General features: G+C 47.4%; 1 protein-coding gene across 1 annotated transcript in view; it reads left to right on the plus strand.

Annotated features, from left to right (window-relative positions):
* Nucleotides 1-448: 448 nt before the first annotated feature.
* The window catches only part of LIMD2 (LIM domain containing 2), a 53,443-nt gene continuing 34,899 nt past the window's right edge, over nucleotides 449-18,992 (plus strand). The window contains exon 1 of the mRNA XM_029574040.1: nucleotides 449-728. The gene's annotated coding sequence lies outside the window, so the exon portion shown is untranslated. The remainder of the gene's footprint in view (nucleotides 729-18,992) is intronic.

The following is an 18,992-nucleotide window of genomic DNA, read 5'->3' on the forward strand; positions in this document are numbered from 1 at the left end:
TTAATCATTAAAGCACAATGTGCACGGTCTTCCAATCAACTGCTAAAATCTGTGAAGATTCACATAAATCAAGTCCTGTGATGCTTTTTAACATCCTATCGATTTTTTTTCCTATGAGCTGAATATAAAAACGTAAGGGACAGAGAAAAATAGAGATCTAAAAAAAAAGGGGGAGGAGGGAGAGGCAGCAGGAGGGTGAAGGAAAAAAGCAGAGCGATGATGTGCGGAGGCGAAAGAGAGAGGACTGAGAAAGAAAGGCAGGGAAACGAGAGAGAGAGAGAGAAAAAAAAAAAGGGAGAGAGCAGAGGCCGGAGGAGAATGTGAGAGAAAAAAAGGGGAGGCGAGAAGGGAGAGAAATATAGGCAGAAGGAAATGAGGAACAGGAGAGAGAGAGAAAGTAAGGTAGAGCCGAGAGCAGAGGAGGAGGAAGAGGAGGAGGAGGGAAGGTGGGGGTAATGTATCAGAAGAGGCAGCCGGTACATCTAATGTGAGATGCTGGTAGCCAATCACAAGCTGCAGGCTGCTGAAGAAAGGGCTGGCAAAACTGGGGGCCTCAGAGAAAGCCAAGAACACAGGAAGCTGCCTCTCAGCTCTGAGCCAGCGCTGCAGACACTCACAGACAAAAAGGGAAACTCCTACCAGACCCTAAGCATTATTTAAAAAAAAAAAAAAAAAAAGAAGAGACCCCCCTTCCTTCTTTCCTGGTTTTTGGGAGAAGCCGTCGTGCGGTGAGTCTATCCCCCCCACCCCCGTGCGGCGCCGTGCGTATAGGATGGCAGGGATTGAGGGACTGGCACAGGACGGGGCGGCAATGGCTCCTGGATGTGGCGGGTCCGAGGTGGCTGGGATGGCTCATGAGCTGAAGCGCCTGTGCAGGGAGAGGCAGAGATCAGCGGGTGCGGGCTCATGGAAAGATTTTAGTCTGTGTCAGCGTGCCGACCGAGAACGCCAGATTAAAAGGACAAAAGCCGCGTTTTTTCCACGGGTCCTGGAGGAGGCAGCAGGCTGCGTGAACAGATCGAAAATAAAACAGTGACACAAATAACTAATCATAGATGGCATTGACAGATGTGCCTGTCTGTCAAGTATTAGGCCGTAGGAAACATGAAGTCACTAAGAGTAGAGAATTGCCAGCCTCCAGATACAAGAGGGTGAGGAGTGGGGGGAGAATCAGTCAGCTAATCCCCCTTCTCTCATGTAACAGACTTGTGCAGTGATGGCATATAGCTCGGGGGTAGAGGGGTCCTCTATGGATGAAACTCAGCACCTAGGAGGGGATCCTGGCTGGACAGGGGAAGAGTGCTGAGGAGGGGGTGCCATGGTGGGGGTCTTTGGATTTTTTTTTCATCTCTTGCTGTATTTTACGGTGCAATGATCCTCCGGCCCTCTGGCAAACTGTCTCGATTGTGCCTTTGTAAGGGAGCACCAATGGAAGAGACAGGTTGAGCTTCCACTCCGTCGTGGCCGAGATAAGCAGCTTTTCCCGCAACCAGGGCTAGCCCAGGTGTGGCAGCACAAACAGGAGATGCGTGTTTCAAAGATATCTGAAAATGTGTGAAAGCAAAAATATTAACCTGCCTGCACCTTAGCGCCGAGTTCCGGTAGCCGCACTGATTCGAAAGCAAGCTACAATCTTTTGGGGCCGATACAGTAAATCCCGCGGGAGAGCGGGCGCTCTGAGGCGAGCGCCCGCTCTCCCAACGCGTGCGCAGGCCACTCTCCTGGGCTTGCAATCAAGTATTTAAATGAGGGCCCGCGGTAAAAAGGAGGCGCAAAGGACCCTAGCGCGACCCTAGCGCCTCCTTTTTGACAGGAGCGGCGGCTGTCAGCGGGTTTGACAGCCGATGCTCTATTTTCCCGGCGTCGGTTCTTGAGCCTGCTGACAGCTACGGGTTCGGAAAACGGACGCCGGCTAAAATGAGCGTCCGTCTTCCGACCCACGGGCACATTTGACTTTTTAGTTTTTAGAATTTTAATTTTTTTAAATTTTTGTGGCCTCCGACTTAATATCACTATGATATTAAGTCGGAGGGTGTACAGAAAAGCAGAAAAAACTGCTTTTCTGTACATTCTGTACATTTTTTCTGCTTTTCTGTACATTTCCCCAGCGCCGGCAGAAATTAACGCCAGCCTTTGGGCAGGCGTTAATTTCTGAAAGTAAAATGTGCGGCTTGGCTACACATTTTACTTTCTGTATCATGCGGGAATAACTAATAGGGCCATCAACATGCATTTGCATGTTGCGGGCGCTATTAGTTTCGGGGGGGTTGGCCGCACGTTTCCCACGTGCTATTACCCCTTACTGTATAAGGGGTAAAAACAGCGCATGGAAAACGCGCGGCCAAACGCGAGCTAGCAGTGCGCTCCACCGGATACTGTACTGTATCGGCCATTAGAGCCACCTAACAATCAGAAGGATGTTGGCTTTAAATTCCCCAGCCCGCACAGGTCTCTTTTGCAGAAGCCTTGTTTCTTGGAATGCACTTGAAGTCAGTCTGAAACCGCTTTCTAGTTCATGGGTGTGGACCATTAATTGCAGCCTGCACTATATGTTCTTATAATTAGCAGTTGGGTTTTCACCCAGCAGGGATGTAGCAGATTTGCATCTCCGCCTTCCTGGCAGGTGAAATATAGATTATTGAAAATGAAGTGCCAGGCTCTAATGTCGGGTACCTCTACTGAAGCTTCTAACCATTCTTTAGGTTGTAACCTAGAAGTGTTTAAATACCGTTTTGCTCTTACCTGAACAGCAATTAATGGGATCTTGTCCTTTATTCATGAAATTTTAAAATAAAAACTCGCTGCTGAACTGCATTCAGTCTCTATGTGTAGAGCAGGAAAAAAAAAAAAAAAGAGGCTCTCTCAATGTCACCATTCTCACAACTCCAGAGAAAATAAAATCTTTGGCACTTATCTGTACTGTTGTTCAAGATGGGTTTGCTTAGCAATTCTCTCAATATATTGGCTAGTGCCCGTCTGACACTGACAGTGTTTCGACGCCATGTGTCTGCTTCAGGGGCTAGAGAGGGTTGAAGTCAGCGCTTTTCATTAATATGGCTGCCATCTTTTCTAAGTGAGAGGTTTGCTAAGCAAAGCCATTTTGAACAACAGTACAGATAAGTGCCAAAAGTATTATTTTCTCCAGAATCGTGAGATTGACGACATCGAGAGAGTATTTTTTTTTCTGTCCTACATACAGAGACTGAATGCAGATCAGCAGCGAGTTTTTATTTGCATAAAATTTTTTTTTAAAAATTCATGAATAAAAAGGGACAAGATCCCATTAATTGCTGTTCAGATAAGAGCAAAACGGTATTTAAACACCTCTAGGTTTTAACCTAAAGAATGGTTAGTAGCTTCAGTAGAGGTACCCGACTTTAGAGCTTGGCACTTAATTTTCAATACCCCGTATTGGTTTTTATATTATAGGTACTGGGGGTATATAGCAGAAGCTTTTTGGTCATTATAGGTGAAATATGGGGAGAGGCCTGCCCAGCGGTGGCCCTGGCCATTATTCTCCTCGTACAAAGTTAGCACCCACCCTGGCACCATATGCAGGCTTCAATTAGTGGCACCTCTCTGCATGGGGAGGAAACACTTGTTAAATGAACCTGGCAGCTGCAGGGCTGGTGGGAAGTGCAAGGCAGCCACATATCAGATAGATGGATATAGGGAGGGGAGGACAAGGCCAGATTAAGGTGGTAGGAGACCATGGAGCAGTTTCAAAAAGTAGGTCACCTTCCCCCTGATTTGAAATTTAGAACATAAGAAATAGCCATACTGGGTCAGACCAAGGGTCCATCAAGCCCAGCATCCTGTTTCCAACAGTGGCCAATCCAGGCCATAAGAACCTGGCAAACACTAAGTAGATCCCAGTAATAGCAGTGGCTATTTTCTAAGACAACGTGATTAACAGCAGTTAATGGACTTCTCCAAGAACTTCTCCAAAACTTTTTTTAAACCCAGCTACACTATCTGCACTAACCACATCCTCTGGCAACAAATTGTGAATTTTCTCAGATTAGTTTTAAATGTACTACTTGTTAACTTCATGGAGTGCTCCCTAGTCCTTCTATTAACCGAAAGAGTAAATAACAGATTCACATTTACCCGTTCTAGACCTCTCATGATCTTAAAGACCTCTATCATATCCCCCCTCAGCAGTCTCTTCTCTAAGCTGACAGCCCTAACCTCTTTAGCCTTTCCTCATAGGAAAGCTGTTCTATCCTCTTTATCATTTTGGTTGCCCTTCTCTGTACCTTCTCCATCGCAACTATATCTTTTTTGAGATGCGGAGACCAGAATTGTACAGTACTCAAGATGTGGTCTCACCATGGAGCGATACAGAGGCATTATGACGTTTTCAGTTTTATTCACCATTCCCTTCCTAATAATTCCTGACATTGTTTGCTTTTTTGACTGCCACAGCACACTGAGCCGATTTCAATGTATTATCTAAGACACCAAGATCTTTTTTCTAGGTGGTAGCTCCTAATATGGAACGTAACAACATGTAACTACAGCATGGGTTATTTTTCCCTATATGCATCACCTTGCACTTGTCCTCATTAAATTTCATCTGCCATTTGGCTGCCCAATCTTCCAGTCTTGCAAGGTCCTCCTGTAATGTATCACAGTCTGCTTGTGATTTAACTACTCTGAATAATTTTGTATCATTTGCAAATTTAATTACCTCACTCATCGTATTCCTTTCCAGATAATTTATAAATATATTGAAAAGCATTCCACCATTTACCCTTTTCGACTGAGAAAATTTATCATTTAATCCTACTCTCAGTTTCCTGTCTTTTAACCAGTTTCTAATCCACAAAAGGATACTGCCTCCTATCCCATGACTTTTTAGTTTCCTTAGAAGCCTCACATGGGGAAATTTTCAAATGCCTTCTGAAAATCCAAATACACTACATCTACTGGCTCATCTTTATCCACATGTTTATTAACCCCTTCAAAAAAATGAAGTAAATTTGTGAGGCAAGACTTCCCTTGGGTAAATCCATGCTATGTTCCATTAAACCATGTCTTTCTATATGCTCTGTGATTTTGATCTTTAGAAGAGTTTCCACTATTTTTCCCAGCACTGAAGTCAGGCTCACTGGCCTATAGTTTCCTGGATCGCCCCTGGAGCCCTTTTTAAATATTGGGGTTATATTGGTCACCCTCCAGTCTTCAGGTACAATGCATGATTTTAATGATAGGTTACAAATTTTAACTAAAAGATCTGAAATTTCAGGTTTCAGTTCCTTCAGAACCTTGGGGTGCATACCATCTGGTCCAGATGATTTGCTACTCTTTAGTTTGTGAATGTGGCCTACTACATCTTCCAGGTTCATAGTGATTTGGTTCAGTTCATCTGACTCATCACCCTTGAAAACCATCTCCGGAACTGGTATTTCTCCAACATCTTCATTAGAAAAACTCAGAAACAAAGAATTCATTTAATTTTTCTGCAATGGCCTTATCTTCCCTAAGAGCCCCTTTAACCTCTCAGTCATCTAACAGTCCAACTCTCTCACAGGTTTCCTGCTTCGGATATATTTTAAACATTTTTTGTTATAAGTTTTTACTCTGTGGCCAACTTCATTTCAAAATGATAGCCTGCCTTAACACTTAGGAAAAAGCATAAGCATTGTCAAGTTATTTTCTTCAGATTGATCCTTCTTCCAATTTTAACCTTTTAACCATGCTGGTAATCGTTTTGCCTCCCTCCCACCTTTCTTAATGCATGGAGTATATCTGGACTGCTCTTCTAAGATTGCATTTTTTAAACAATGTCCATGCCTTTGCAGCTGCATCTTTCATTTTTTTCTAACTATTTTCCTCATTTTATCAAAGTTTCCCTTTTACAAATTTAGTGTTAGAGCTGTAAATTTACTTATTATCCCCATTCCAGTCATTAGTTCAAATTTGATCATGTTATGATCATTATTGCCAAGTGGCCCCACCACCGTTACCTCTCTCACCAAATCCTGCGTTCCACTAAGAATTAGATCTAAAATAGCTCCCTCTCTTGTTGGTTCCTGAACCAAATACTCCATGAAGCAGTCATTTATTCCATCCAGGAATTTCATGTCTCTAGCATGTCCTGATATTACATTTACCCAGTCAATTTTGGGGTAATTTAAATGTCCCATTATTACTGCACTGCCAAATTGGTTAGCTTCCCTGATCTCTCTTAGCATTTCATCAACTGTCTGATCATTTTGGCCAGGTGGACGGTAGTATACTCCTATCACTATACTTTTACCCAACACACATGGGATTTCTACCCATATAGAGTCTACTGAGCATTTAGTCTCTTGTATGATCTTTATCCTGTTGGACTCTATACCCTCCCAGACAAAGTGCATTGCAGGACCCCTTCCTGGTACAGCTACTTTAATACAGCCTTGGTAGGGGGTCACTCTGTTTTTGACATATTGTAACTGTAACCCCTGTTGCACTCGCTCACTTGGGAGTGCTGAGGCCACATTCTCACCCATGCTCCCTGGTACTTTTCCCCAACAGAGAGGGAGGGGGAGGGAAAATTATGCCAAGGCTTTTAGACTGGCTGGAGATCTTCTGCCATCTTCTTCTACTCTCTTCCAGTTAGATAAATGCACTGTGCATAATCAGCTGTTCCAAAATAAATCCTTTTAGCAGTTAACTTGATTGCAGGTGAAATTCACTGCAGGTACACTTTGGCATAGTGCACGTCGATACAGGAATAAAGTTCCAATAAATCAAAGCCAGAGACCCTGGTAAATCTGCACTCCCATGGTACCTGAAAACTGGAGGCAGCTCCTTCACATTGGGAAACTGGAAATTCCTCCTGCTACAACTTCAGATGAGGCTCTGTTGACAACGTTGCAAGCAGACTCCCCCCCCCAAGTCTGGCAGTCCTCACTCTGACTCCTACCAGAAATCCACTCTTCAGAACTCTTAGGTAATGTCCCATGGAGTATGAAGAGTAGGGGGATTAACACCTCTTGGTCTTCTGGATGCCAAGGAAGCCTCACATGTCCCTGGGCCTATGTCCCAGCCACCATCCCAGGACAGGAGACTGAAAGACAACAACCTGAGCCAAAGTGGGCTCATGATTTTGGGAACCTCACACTCCCTGTAGGACACCATGCACGTTTACTCTGATATCTGAAATTTCAAATAGAAGAGGTCTTCCGGTGGGAAGGAGGGCTTGGGTGGCTCCTCAAGTGGGTCAGATGGCATCCCCATAGATGACCCCGGTGATGAGGGTGGCGAGCCTTGAGAAGGTGAACTTGGTTGGGGGGAGAATTGGGGAGAAGGGGGGACGTGCTCACTTCAGCGGCCTCCCCTTGGCCGGTTGCCCGTCCTCCTCGAGAGGGCCTTCGCCAGACAATGGACTAGCCAGAGGCGGTGTGTGGTCACCGGGCTTCAGGGATGCAAAAAGCCCTGAGAGAACAGCTGAGATCTGGGAGATGGCCTATTCCGCTAGGGCTTTCTTGCTGGGGGCTGGAGCGAGTTGCGGTGCTGGGTGTTTCCCTCCCCCCTTGGAAGGGGGGGGAGATACGGGTCCCCAAAGGACCTGGGAGAGTGGCGAGTAGAATGTCAGAGTCTGGGCCTTGGGGTCGGTGTGCCAGAGGGGGATCCACCAGCGGAAGGCAGGGAAGATCCACTAGCGGCTCCTGTAGCTGCGGCAATCTCCTCCTCTGCTTGGATACAGATGAGATGTCAGAGTACACCCTCAGCAATGAGGACGAGGAAGCCTCCAAGTCGGGGTATTCAGATAACACTATATCGTTCCCCTGCGGGTCTCGCTGATGCTTGTGTGAAAGGTGCTTTGCAGTGTCCTTATGACGCAGAGCAGCCTGATCCTGAGCTCGATCTCACTGGGCCCAGTCGATGGGTCGCGCACTGCGTCGTGCGTCAGGGCTCGAGGTCGAGCACAGAGCGTCGATGCACCGATCACCCGACGCATGGTGGGAAAGTCGTGCGTCGGGGTTAGGTCGACACGTTTGGGCTCCTGCGTCGGTTTTTGCGTTGCGTTGCGTGGACGGCAGTCCCGCTCTCGTACAGTCGTGTGAGCTGGACTCCTGGACCATGGCGGCTGACTCGAGGGGCTGGGGTCTTTGGCCGTAGGGGTCTTGGTCCGCTTGGCCTTGCCTTGAGGCCCAAGAGAGGAGGCCCTTTTCTTCTTTTCAGGCCGTTCTGTGCTGGGCCCCGGCGAGGAGTGGGACTCCGATGGCGGGACATAGGAGCCCTCGTAGTCGGGCCATCTTTTCTGCACGCTGTCGCTGGGCCCAGGGGGACATCCGGCCGCAGTCGCGGCAGGATGATTGGTCATGGTCCGGGCCCAGGCAGATGTAGCAGTAATTGTGGCCGTTGGTGATGGACATCACCTTACCGCACTGGCAGTACTTAAAGCCAGGTAGTCTCAGCCCCATGTTAGCACTGAAAAGTGCTTTTGTTTTCTTTTTTTTCCTTTCCTTGCTGAGAAAAAAGCTCCACGTGCGACTGGCAGCATGGAAAAAGCAGACTGAGGAGACAGAGGGCACTGAGCCGCGCAGAAAGACCGCACAGACCAAAGCTCCGTACCAGCTACATAAAGCTCCGCCTCAAGGCCACCCGGAGGGACATCCCAGACAGCATGGCTAATTCAGCCAAGGTCCATTCAGCCTAGCATCCTTTCTCTGACAGTGGCTAGTCCAGGTTACAAGTACCCAGCAGATTTATTTTATTTTACATTTTTTATTGCCTGTCACTTGTATTCGGGGTGGACTACAAGTCTTTAAACAGCTTTTAAACATAAAAATACAAACAGATCCCAAAAAGTACTATTATTATTATTTATTTTTTTTTATTACTTATGCCTAGGGATAGCAATTTTTTTGTTTGTTTTTTTGTTTTAAGTCTACCTGGCATTGATTTCCTTTGTTCTCCCTTATTTTTGTACTCCTCCCCCTCTTTCTGTGGTCTAATGGATACTGGAAAGATTTTTTTTTAATTTATGGATGCCTTTATTTGTACTAATATCATGTTTTCTGTATCTAAGTATATATTTTGTTTATAAAAGTTATAAACCTCAAATGTAAAAAAAAAAAAAAAAAAGTCTACCTGGCTAATAATGTGTAATGGACTTTTCCTCCGGGAACTTGTTCCAATTTATTTTAAACCCCGCTATGCTGTCACCTTGACCACGTCTTCTGGCCACAGACCCCACAGCTGGAAAAAGTACTTTCTATGACTTAAGTTTCAGGAAGTGTCCCCTTGTTTTAGTATTATTTGAAAAGGTGAATAGCTGTCCTTTATCAGTTCCATCCCATTCTTGACTTTATAAACTTTTGTCGTGTTCCCTCTCAGCCGTCTCTTTCCCAAGCTGAAGAGCCCGAGCCTGCACAGCCTCTCAAAGGAGAGCTCCATCCCCTTTACCATTGCCGTCGCCCTCCTCTGCACCTTTCCCACTTCTGTCTTTCTTGAGGTAAGGGCAACCAGAGCTGCAACCAAAACTCAATGCCCAATTGTGGCATGGCTCGATCCAGAGACAATATGATATTTTCTGTTTTATTCGCCATCACTTTTCGGGTCATTCCTAACATTCTGTTTGCTTTTTTTTTTTTTTTGACTGCACACTGAGCTGAGGATTTTAATGTATTGTCTACCCAGGTCCTTCTCCTGGGTGGTGGCTCCCAATACAGAACCCAGCATGATGTACTTGTAGTTGGGATTATTTTTTCCTATGCACATAAAATTGCAATTAAAAAGTAATCTACCATTCAGTTGCCCAGTCTCCTACAAGGTCCTTCTACAGGTCCTTGCAATCCGCTGCTGCTGCTTTAACAACTTTGAGTAATTTTGTGTCATCTGCAAGTTTATTTCACTCGTCATTCCCTTTTCCAGATTATTTATGAATACGTTAAATAGCACCAGGTCCTAGTACCAATCTACTAATGACCTTTCTCCATTTCAAAAACTGACTATTTAGTCTTACCCTTTATTGCCTTTTAACCAGTTACTAGTTCATAACCAGACACTGCCTCCTATCCCATGACCATTTACTGAGGAACCTCCCTTCCTCCCCAATACTGCCTCTCTCCAATCCACCTCCTCTCCTTTCCTTCCCAAAATACTCTCCCATCTCACCTTCTCTCTCCCTGCCTTCCTTCCCACATCTCACCTTCTCTCTCCCTCTCCAAAACTTTTTCCAGTCCATTCTGTTTCTCCAGTCTTCCATGATCTCTCAATCCATGTGTTACGATTCCTCTAGTAGCTGGAGCTACGGGAGGCCTCTCACCTTTCTCTGGAGGCCGCTCTGAAGCTGGGGCCTCGCCTGATCTGGTTGCCCAGGTTTTGCACCATGGCCTGGGAGGCCTTCGACGTCCTCGGGTCCTGCCTTTGACGTCCTCGGGGCCTTGCTTCAGTCTTCGCCTGGACTTCCTGGTTTGGGCCCCGCCCTTCTCCCTAGGGGTCAGCCCGCAGCTCTTCTCTCCAGTTATAGGGCCAGCCAGGTGTGGCCCATCTGAACTCCTCCCAGGGAGTTGCTTGTTCCTGTCCTATAAAAGGACTTCCTCTTCACTCGGTCCTTGCTTTGCAATGGTGCTAGTCTACCTTGGCTATGTCGTCCTTGGACTTCCTGTGTGTTCCAGTGTTCCTGATGGGGCTAGTCTACCTTGGCTATGTCGTCCTTGGACTTCCTGTGTGTTCCAGTGTTCCTGATGGGGCTAGTCTACCTAGGCTATGTCTCCCTTGGACTTCCTGATGTTCCTGCTTGTTCCAGTTGCTCCAGTCCTGATGCTCCAGGATGTGGGATCCATGCCTCCGAGAGTTCCTGCTTGTGTTCCGAGTTCCTAGACTCTTGCTTCTGATTCCTAGTTCTGACTCTGGAGGACCTGAAGGGTTTCCACTACCCTGTGCTGAGTGACTTCCCGAGCTTCTCCCGCTCTTCTCGTGGTCCGAGACCAGCCTGTTGGCTGTGTAGGGCGCGAAGGAGACAGTGTGGTCCGCAACCGTCCATTGGGGCCACCCGTTGGCAATGGATTGGTAGAGCACCTGAGGGTCCTGCTCATCCCTCTTGTTCCTGTCTTCGTCCTGAACTCCTCTGTGATTTGCTCCAAGTTCCAAGGACTCGCCTTATCTGCTTCAGTCCTGTGCCAACCTGACCTCCGTCCAGCCTGCCACCTCTGTTGCTCCCTGCGGCAGGTCCGAAAGGGCTGGGAACAGTCAGAGGACTGTTCAGAGACCACCATAATAGTGTGATCTCCCAGGGCGTGTAGGTCGGCGGAGTGGCCGGGACTTGGATAGTCTTCACCACTGCAAGGGCACACCTCTTCCACCAAGAGAGCCTTGGTATGCCAAACCTTGAGTGCTTGCTCAAGACTGACGCTAGCCATAACACCATGAAAACCACTGCCTCCCCAAAACTCTTGCTTCCCTTACCCAGCCTAACTTGTCTCTGCCCCCTTCCCAGAAGTGCCTCTTTCTCCACTCCCATGTAGCCTCTCCTTCTCCCCATGCCTCCTTTCTCAGTGCGTGGTTTCTTACACCCTCCCCACTCCATGAGAGCTTCCTGTCCATACAGTGGGCACTGCCTGACTCAGAGCTTCCTAGTTAAGAGAGACTGCAAGGAGCGAGTTTAGTGCCCATGGAAGTGAGGGAGGATCCCCTGGCAGAACAGAGGTTTTGTGGCAGATGCTATAAGTGGCACAGCCTCCCTTCTGAAGGGCTTCATTGAAACTAGAATTTCAATTCACTGAAATAATCTGGAGGAAAACAGGAAAAAGTTTCCTATAGCAGATGATTATAGAGATCAAGAAAATGGGGCAGAAAGTTACAGAAATAGTCTCAATAACATTGATTAAAGAAGAATTTCTAAGCGCACCTTGATACGGCACCCATTCCGATTACACCCTAAGAATGCCAGGAGGCGGTTCTCTTTGGCACAATGCCAAGTACTAATAAGGGCATTAGCAGGAAATGTGAGATATTGAGATCATTCCCCCACATCCCCTGCCTTAGGAATGAGAGGTATGAGCAAGGCAAACCCATTTGGAGACCCCCTCTGCCCGTGAGAAACCAGATGCTTTATCTCTGAGGAGGTTATTCACGCTAGACATGCGCTTATGCTGTCATCAAGGCACTGATCTGCTGAAACACAATCCCCCTTGTAAGGTACAGCCCCCCCTGACTTTCTGTCTGCCCACACCTCTCTGGTCGACGAAGGCTCACGTGGTAGGACAGGAGACTATTATAAATCACATCAGAGCTGAGGCTGCACCATCTGTTCCACCATCTAATTACAAATGCAAAATTTAAAAAAAAAAAAAGCCCACGTAATTTACAGCTGAAGCTTTGGAAAGGAGAAAGGAACCAAATGAAATGCTTAGGTTTATTCCTCTGGCACAATGAGACGGAAGAAAGTAAAAAGCTTGAGGATCGACTTTATTCCGTCCACCATGTGATCAGGTGGGATAGAAATGCCTGGGGATGGTCTTTATTCTCTCCAGTGTAATACAGGGAGATGGGAGGGCACCTTCTATTTCGAGGCCCCAATAATAGTTTCTTACGCTGCAGAATCAGCTCCTGAGAGAATTGCTCTCTCTAGATCAGGGGTGGGCAATTAATTTTCCCATGGGGCCGCATGAGAAATTGGGATGGTTTTAGAGGGCCGGACTAATATAATTAACTCAGTTCTCAATAGCCCTACTTATGAAAAGACAGCAGTTTACCACCAATGTATGTCCTCTGAGAAAACACAACAAATAAGACCGATACAAACGCTTACATGCTAGCAAAATATCTCATCTCGGTAACAGACACAGAACCGACATAACATACTCCCAGGATCTGTAGTAATGCACATAAACTAATCCGCACACAGTTACACTTGTATTATGGAATACACTCAAACAGGAGCAACCCTATCTATGAAAAGGCAACACTACAAATATTACATCAGACCCTAAACACCAATACACCTCTTATTAGGAAAACAGAACTAACAAGCAGCTATAGATCCCCAAACAGAAATAATTGTAAAACTATACTAATAAGCAGAATAAATGTTTCTAAACAGCTATGAACAGAATAACATCCAACAATTAAAAACTCATAAATATTTCAAAAAAGCAGACATCACACAATTAAAATGGCAGTCAAGAAAAATAAACTTAAAGCCACCTTTACTTACCCCCTCCAGCAGCTCTCCTACTCCCCTTCCCTGCAGGCCATGGCACACACCAGAAGCAGCAGTAGAAGCTAAGCTCTATACTTATGGTCCTCTTCCTTAGTGCCCATGTCTCTCACACACACACCATACCAGTCATGCCCCCATGACCAGTTTCTGTCTCTCACACACCAATCATCTCCCAAACAGTCTTTGGCACACACACACCAGTCACCTTCCTGAACAGTTTCTCTCATGCCATACACACACACACACACACAGGCTTCCCACTCCCGTGTTCTACTTGCATATATGGTCTTCTCACTCTCATAATCACTTTCTCTGTCTCTCTCTCTCTCACACACACACACACTCACTCACCAGTCTCTCACTCCCATGCTTGTTCTCTCCACATGCACAGGCTTCTCATTCCCAAAATCACTTTCTTTCTCTCTCTCTCACACACACACACACACCAGTCTCTCACTCCCATGTTCTCTTTCAGATATACCGGCTTCTCCCTCCCATGATGTGTCTCACACACACCCGGGTTTCTCACTCCCATGCTCACTCTTCACATGCACAGGCTTCTCATTCCCATAATCACTTTTTCTCTCTCTCTCACACACACCAGTCACCTGATCTCACTCATGCATACACACAGGCTTCCCACTCCCAAGTTCTCTTTCAGATATACCGGCTTCTCCCTCCCATGCTGTGTCTCACACACACCCAGGTTTCTCACTCTCATGCTCACTCTCTTCACATGCACAGGATTCTCATTCCCATAATCACTTTCTCTCTGTTACACCCAACCAGTCTCTCTCATTTCCATGCTCACTCTCCACCTGCACAGGCTTCTCATTCCCTGAATCACATTCTCTCACATTCACACACACCAGTCTTTTTCTCTCACACACACACACAGTCACCTTACCAAGCAGTCTCTCTCTCTCATGCATGCACACTCACCCAGGTTTCTCACTCCCACAACTCCAGGCTTCTTATGCTCATGCTTTCCCACATACCCAGACTTCTCACTTCCATGCTTTTTCTCTCACACACACACACACACATCAGTCACCTCCCTGACTAATGCCTCACACTCTCACATACACATCAGTCATCTCCCTGAGCAATCACTTTCATTGTCTCTCACATACAAACACACATCAGCTCTCTGACCACTCAATCACACACAGGCTGGCTGGCTGCTTCTCACTCTCTCTTACTCACTTCCTCTTCCCCCTACATATGTCACGGAGTTTTTTGCCGGTCCGCGGCGTGCGCTCCCGGTCTCTCCCGCTGCCGCTGGGCTGTCAGCACGTTCAAGCCCAGTGGGAACGGCAGCGGTGTTGGAAGAAGCTGTGGCACCCGCGGCTGGCCTTTTCTTCTTCCCGCGCCTGCCCCCCTCCCGTGACCCGAAACAGGAAGTGATACACGGAGCGGTGCGCGGGAAGGAGAAAGAGCCGTGCCGCGTCAGCTGCAGCATCGACCCCCGAGCAATTGAACCAGCCGGCAATCGAGAAAGGAGTCAGCAGCATGAGCCCCCGCAGGCCAAGAAAGAAGAATCCCTTCGGCCGCGGGAGGCTCATGCTGCTGACTCTTCTCGATTGCCGGCTGGTTCAATTGCTCGGGGGCCGATGCTGCAGCCGACACGGCACGGCTCTTTCTCCTTCCCGCGCACCGCTCCGTGTATCACTTCCTGTTTCGGGTCACGGGAGGGGGGGGGGGGGCAGGCGCGGGAAGAAGAAAAGGCCAGCCGCGGGTGCCATAGCTTCTTCCAACACCGCTGCCGTTTCCACTGGGCTTGAACGTGCTGACAGCCCAGCGGCAACGGCAGCGGGAGAGACCGGGAGCGCGCGCCGCGGACCGGCAAAAAACTCCGTGACATATGTAGGAAAGAAACTCGAGCGAAGGCACGCTGCCCGATTGGCCGGTGCTGGGCAAGGCTTGCCCAGCACCGGCCAATCGGACAGCGTGCCTTCGCTCGAGTCACTCCCTCCTCCCCCCCCGGACGCTGTAAAAAAAAAAACCAGTTCATTCTCCGCTCCCTCGCTCCCCGATTGGCCGGCCAATCGGGGAGCGAGGGAGCGGAGAATGAACGCCTCATTCCCCGTCTGCTCTCAGCAGTAGGCGGGCCGGATTCAGCCCGCGGGCCGCCCCTTGCCCAGGTCTGCTCTAGATGATGCATTCCCTGAACCTCTCACCTTAGGCACTGGCTCTCTGAAGTAGCATCATCAAGCCTGTTGCTTGTAACCCTTCCACACAGCAAGTAACACAATGAATTACTCCAGTCCTGCGATACCCAGTCAGGACTGCCTTTACATTTATTTAACACTTTTCTATACCGACCTTCATGAAAAATTTCATATCAGATCGGTTTACATGTAACAAAGGGTATAACTTAAACAAGAACAATTCACTAGAAGCGGAAGTTACATATAACAAGGGTAAATAACTTGGAGGCTAGGCTAGTCAGAGGTATAGGACAGTGTAACTGAAGAGAACTAGAAAAGGCAATGGAACAAAAGAAATGGCGGCTTAATTATAATGTCTAAACATAGTGGGGCGTTAGCCGGTAAAGCAGAGTCCTGTCCGGTTGACAATTAATGGCTTAGAGAGTTAGGGGAAGGCCTGGAGGAAGAGCCAGGTCTTAAGTTTTTTGCGGAAAGTTCGAAGGCAAGGTTCTAGTCTGAGGTCAGTGGGCATATTGTTCCAGATAGTTGGACCTGCTGTAGAGAATGCTCGTTCTTTGGTGTATGATAGTCGCGTGGCTTTTGTTGGGGGAACTTGCAGGGTACCTTTGTACGCTTCTCTTATAGGTCTTGAGGATGAATATAATTTGAGAGGAATCTGGAGGTCTAGTTGCTGCTGATTGTATATGGTTTTATGAATTGTGGTGAGGGCCTTGTGCATTATTCTATATTTTATTGGCAGCCAGTGAAGGTTCCGTAGTATGGGAGTGATGTGCGAACCTCTGTTGGTGTTGGTTAGGATTCTGGCTGCCGAATTCTGAAGCCTGGTATGGTAATGAAATACAGGAGTCTTCATAGGGCCCAAGCTGTCCTTGCAGCCGAGTCCCGAGAGTGGCCCCAGCAGCTTGCCCAACTTTGGGGAGAAGGTGAGACCCCCTGCACACACAGGACTCGTCCTCCCTTCTTCAGCAGCCAGCCCATGCTACAAGGTCAGCTTTAGGTCTTTTTACCGTGACTGCTTGGAACCCCCTTCCAACTGTAGGGCCTGGTGTGGTCACGTCATTCTCATCTTCCTAAAGACAGCCCCATACCCAGTCCTGGGGCATACAATTAAATAGCACCCCATGCATGATAAGCCCAAGTCTGACCACTGAGTTTTATGAGTCCTGCTCCCACTTGTAGTTGTAACCATTGATATTCTGTATTTTATTTTAACGTATTACTTATTCGCTACCACCGATGTACCCAGCACTTGGTACTGAGACTATCTGCAGCGCTTCAGGTGGGTCTTTGCCATGAATTTAAGTGCTCTTATTGCCCTGCAGAAATCAACATTAGTGTTTCGGGGCCCCCAGCTCTGACTATGAAAGCAAAATCTCAGTTTAACTCAAAGACGGGCAATTCCAGTCCTCGAGAGCCACAAACCAGGTTTTCAAGATATCCACAATGAATATGCACGAGCGATCTGCATGCTCTGCCTCCACTGTATGTAGATTTGTCTCATGCATATTCATTGTGGATATCCTGAAAACCTGGCCGGTTTGTGGCTCTCAAGGACCGGAGTTGGCTACCCCTGGTCTAGCTGATCAAGCGTCAACCAAATTTCCCTCCAAGTGTCTAGCACTGTCACAGAGCCCCAAACTACACAAACCCCCCAGCTATTGGAATATGAAGGCATCACCAGTGTTTTGTAATGACACAATATAGCAGCAGTGTCCAAGGGGTAACACTTTTTACTCCTGTGCATATGTCTAGGAAGTTCCTGCATATAACCTCAGCATTTCATTTATTATCTGGATATCGCAAGTCCAGGACCAATCTGCCCACAACGGTGTACATCCATCATAAAAAGCACACACACAACAATCACAACTCTTAGACAGTCATCAAAAAGATACAGAAGATAAAACCCCGCACATCACCTCTCTGACCATAAAATATCCCCATTCTTATATTACATAACACCCAGCCACCGCCCTTCACAACTAACTCTTGGGGACCGGCCCTAAATATTTCCGCAGATGTCCCAAAAGAAAGATTGCTAGGGCCAGTCTGGTGACTCTAAGGAAGTGTTGGGCCATAAGAGGGATGACCCAAGTTTAAATCCCAGGACAAGTTTACTCCCTAAGCCAGCCAGGGATGAGGATGTGGTAAGAGGCTGGAGGAGCAGTGTTCACAGCCACTGGGAAGAGGTGGAAGGAAGTCTCAGCCACTGCTCAATGGCAACACCTAGTGGTCCACATTAGCTGAGTTTTGCGAGGGGCCACAGCTTGTGACCTCTAGCCAAGGACCATCACTGAGATGGCCAGGGTGGGGGGGGGGCAGTGATTGTTGTCAATGAAGGGTCATAGTGCCATACCCAAGTCTGTTTCAATTAAGCTAGAAGTGTAAAGAAGCAGGAGAGAAAATGAAGAGCCCCTTCTTTCCCCCACCCATACCAATATGCGTGGCTGAGGGCTGCCCCACTCACATTCCACAGGTAATGATGAGTGGAGATCCCCCCCACATACACACTCAGTTCTCTCTTTCTGCAATGACGTTTGACACCGGTCCATTCGCTCCACATCTAGCCAAGCTCTTTGTCACCGCAACTTCGCCTCTACCCCCCCTTCCTCCGCCAAATAAGTTTTTCTTCTCTGTTGACGTCAATAGCCATGCTGGGTTTGGGCCTGAACCTCCAAACCACTTTAAGTTAAGGGGAATGGGGGCCTTTTCAGTGCTTCCGGCCACACAGTAAGTGGCAGAGAGAAACGAAGCTCGCGGGTTCCAAGCCATTAGGACAGGACACTCCTACCACCCCGGCTCCCAGAGACTTTTACCGTGTGGATGCAGAGGAGGAAGCGGGGATGCTGTGTGCTTCTTTCCCCAGCAACACAATTGTAGTCTTGTAACCATTGCTCACACCCCTCCTATTATAAATATTTTCTACCTATGTTCACAATTGCTCTGTGGTACATTTACCTCCATGTGTTTTGTGGATGCACGAGATGAACCACAATTCCGAAAATCTTTGGAAAAAAAAAAACAGGGCTTGGGATAGGGAGACCCAAAAATATCAAGAATCCATTCCTTGCCTCCCAAGCAGGCTCCCCTATACCTGAACCGCAAGAAAGATGTGCATCTGACCTATTCTTAAACACGCACCCACCCAACCGTAACTCCCCGGGTAACTTCACTCACTCCTATGATCTGTCCTAATCTCTAACCCACAGGCTTGAAATCTATTTTGGATCAAGAGCCCCAAGACAAGCATCATCACTCAAATCACTAGGGACAGCTGAGGATCAATCACACACCCCTCCCCCCCAAGGAAGCCGGGGGAGGGGGGAATGGAACAACTCCCCTATGAGGAAAGGCTGAAGAGGTTAGGGCTGTTCAGCTTGGAGAAGAGATGGCTGAGGGGGGATATGATAAAGGTCTTTAAAATCATGAGAGGTCTTGAACGAGTAGATGTGAATCAGTTATTTACTCTTTCGGATAATAGAAAGTGTAGGGGACACTCCATGAAGTTAGCAAGTAGCACATTTAAGACTAATCGCAGAAAATTCTTTTTCACTCAACGCACAATAAAGCTTTGGAATTTGTTGCCAGAGGATGTAGTTAATGCAGTTAGTGTAGCTGGGTTTAAAAAAGGTTTGGATAAGTTCTTGGAGGAGAAG

This window comes from Rhinatrema bivittatum, chromosome 12 (assembly GCF_901001135.1).
Source record: "Rhinatrema bivittatum chromosome 12, aRhiBiv1.1, whole genome shotgun sequence".
In the NCBI taxonomy this organism is placed as follows: Eukaryota; Metazoa; Chordata; class Amphibia; order Gymnophiona; family Rhinatrematidae; genus Rhinatrema; species Rhinatrema bivittatum.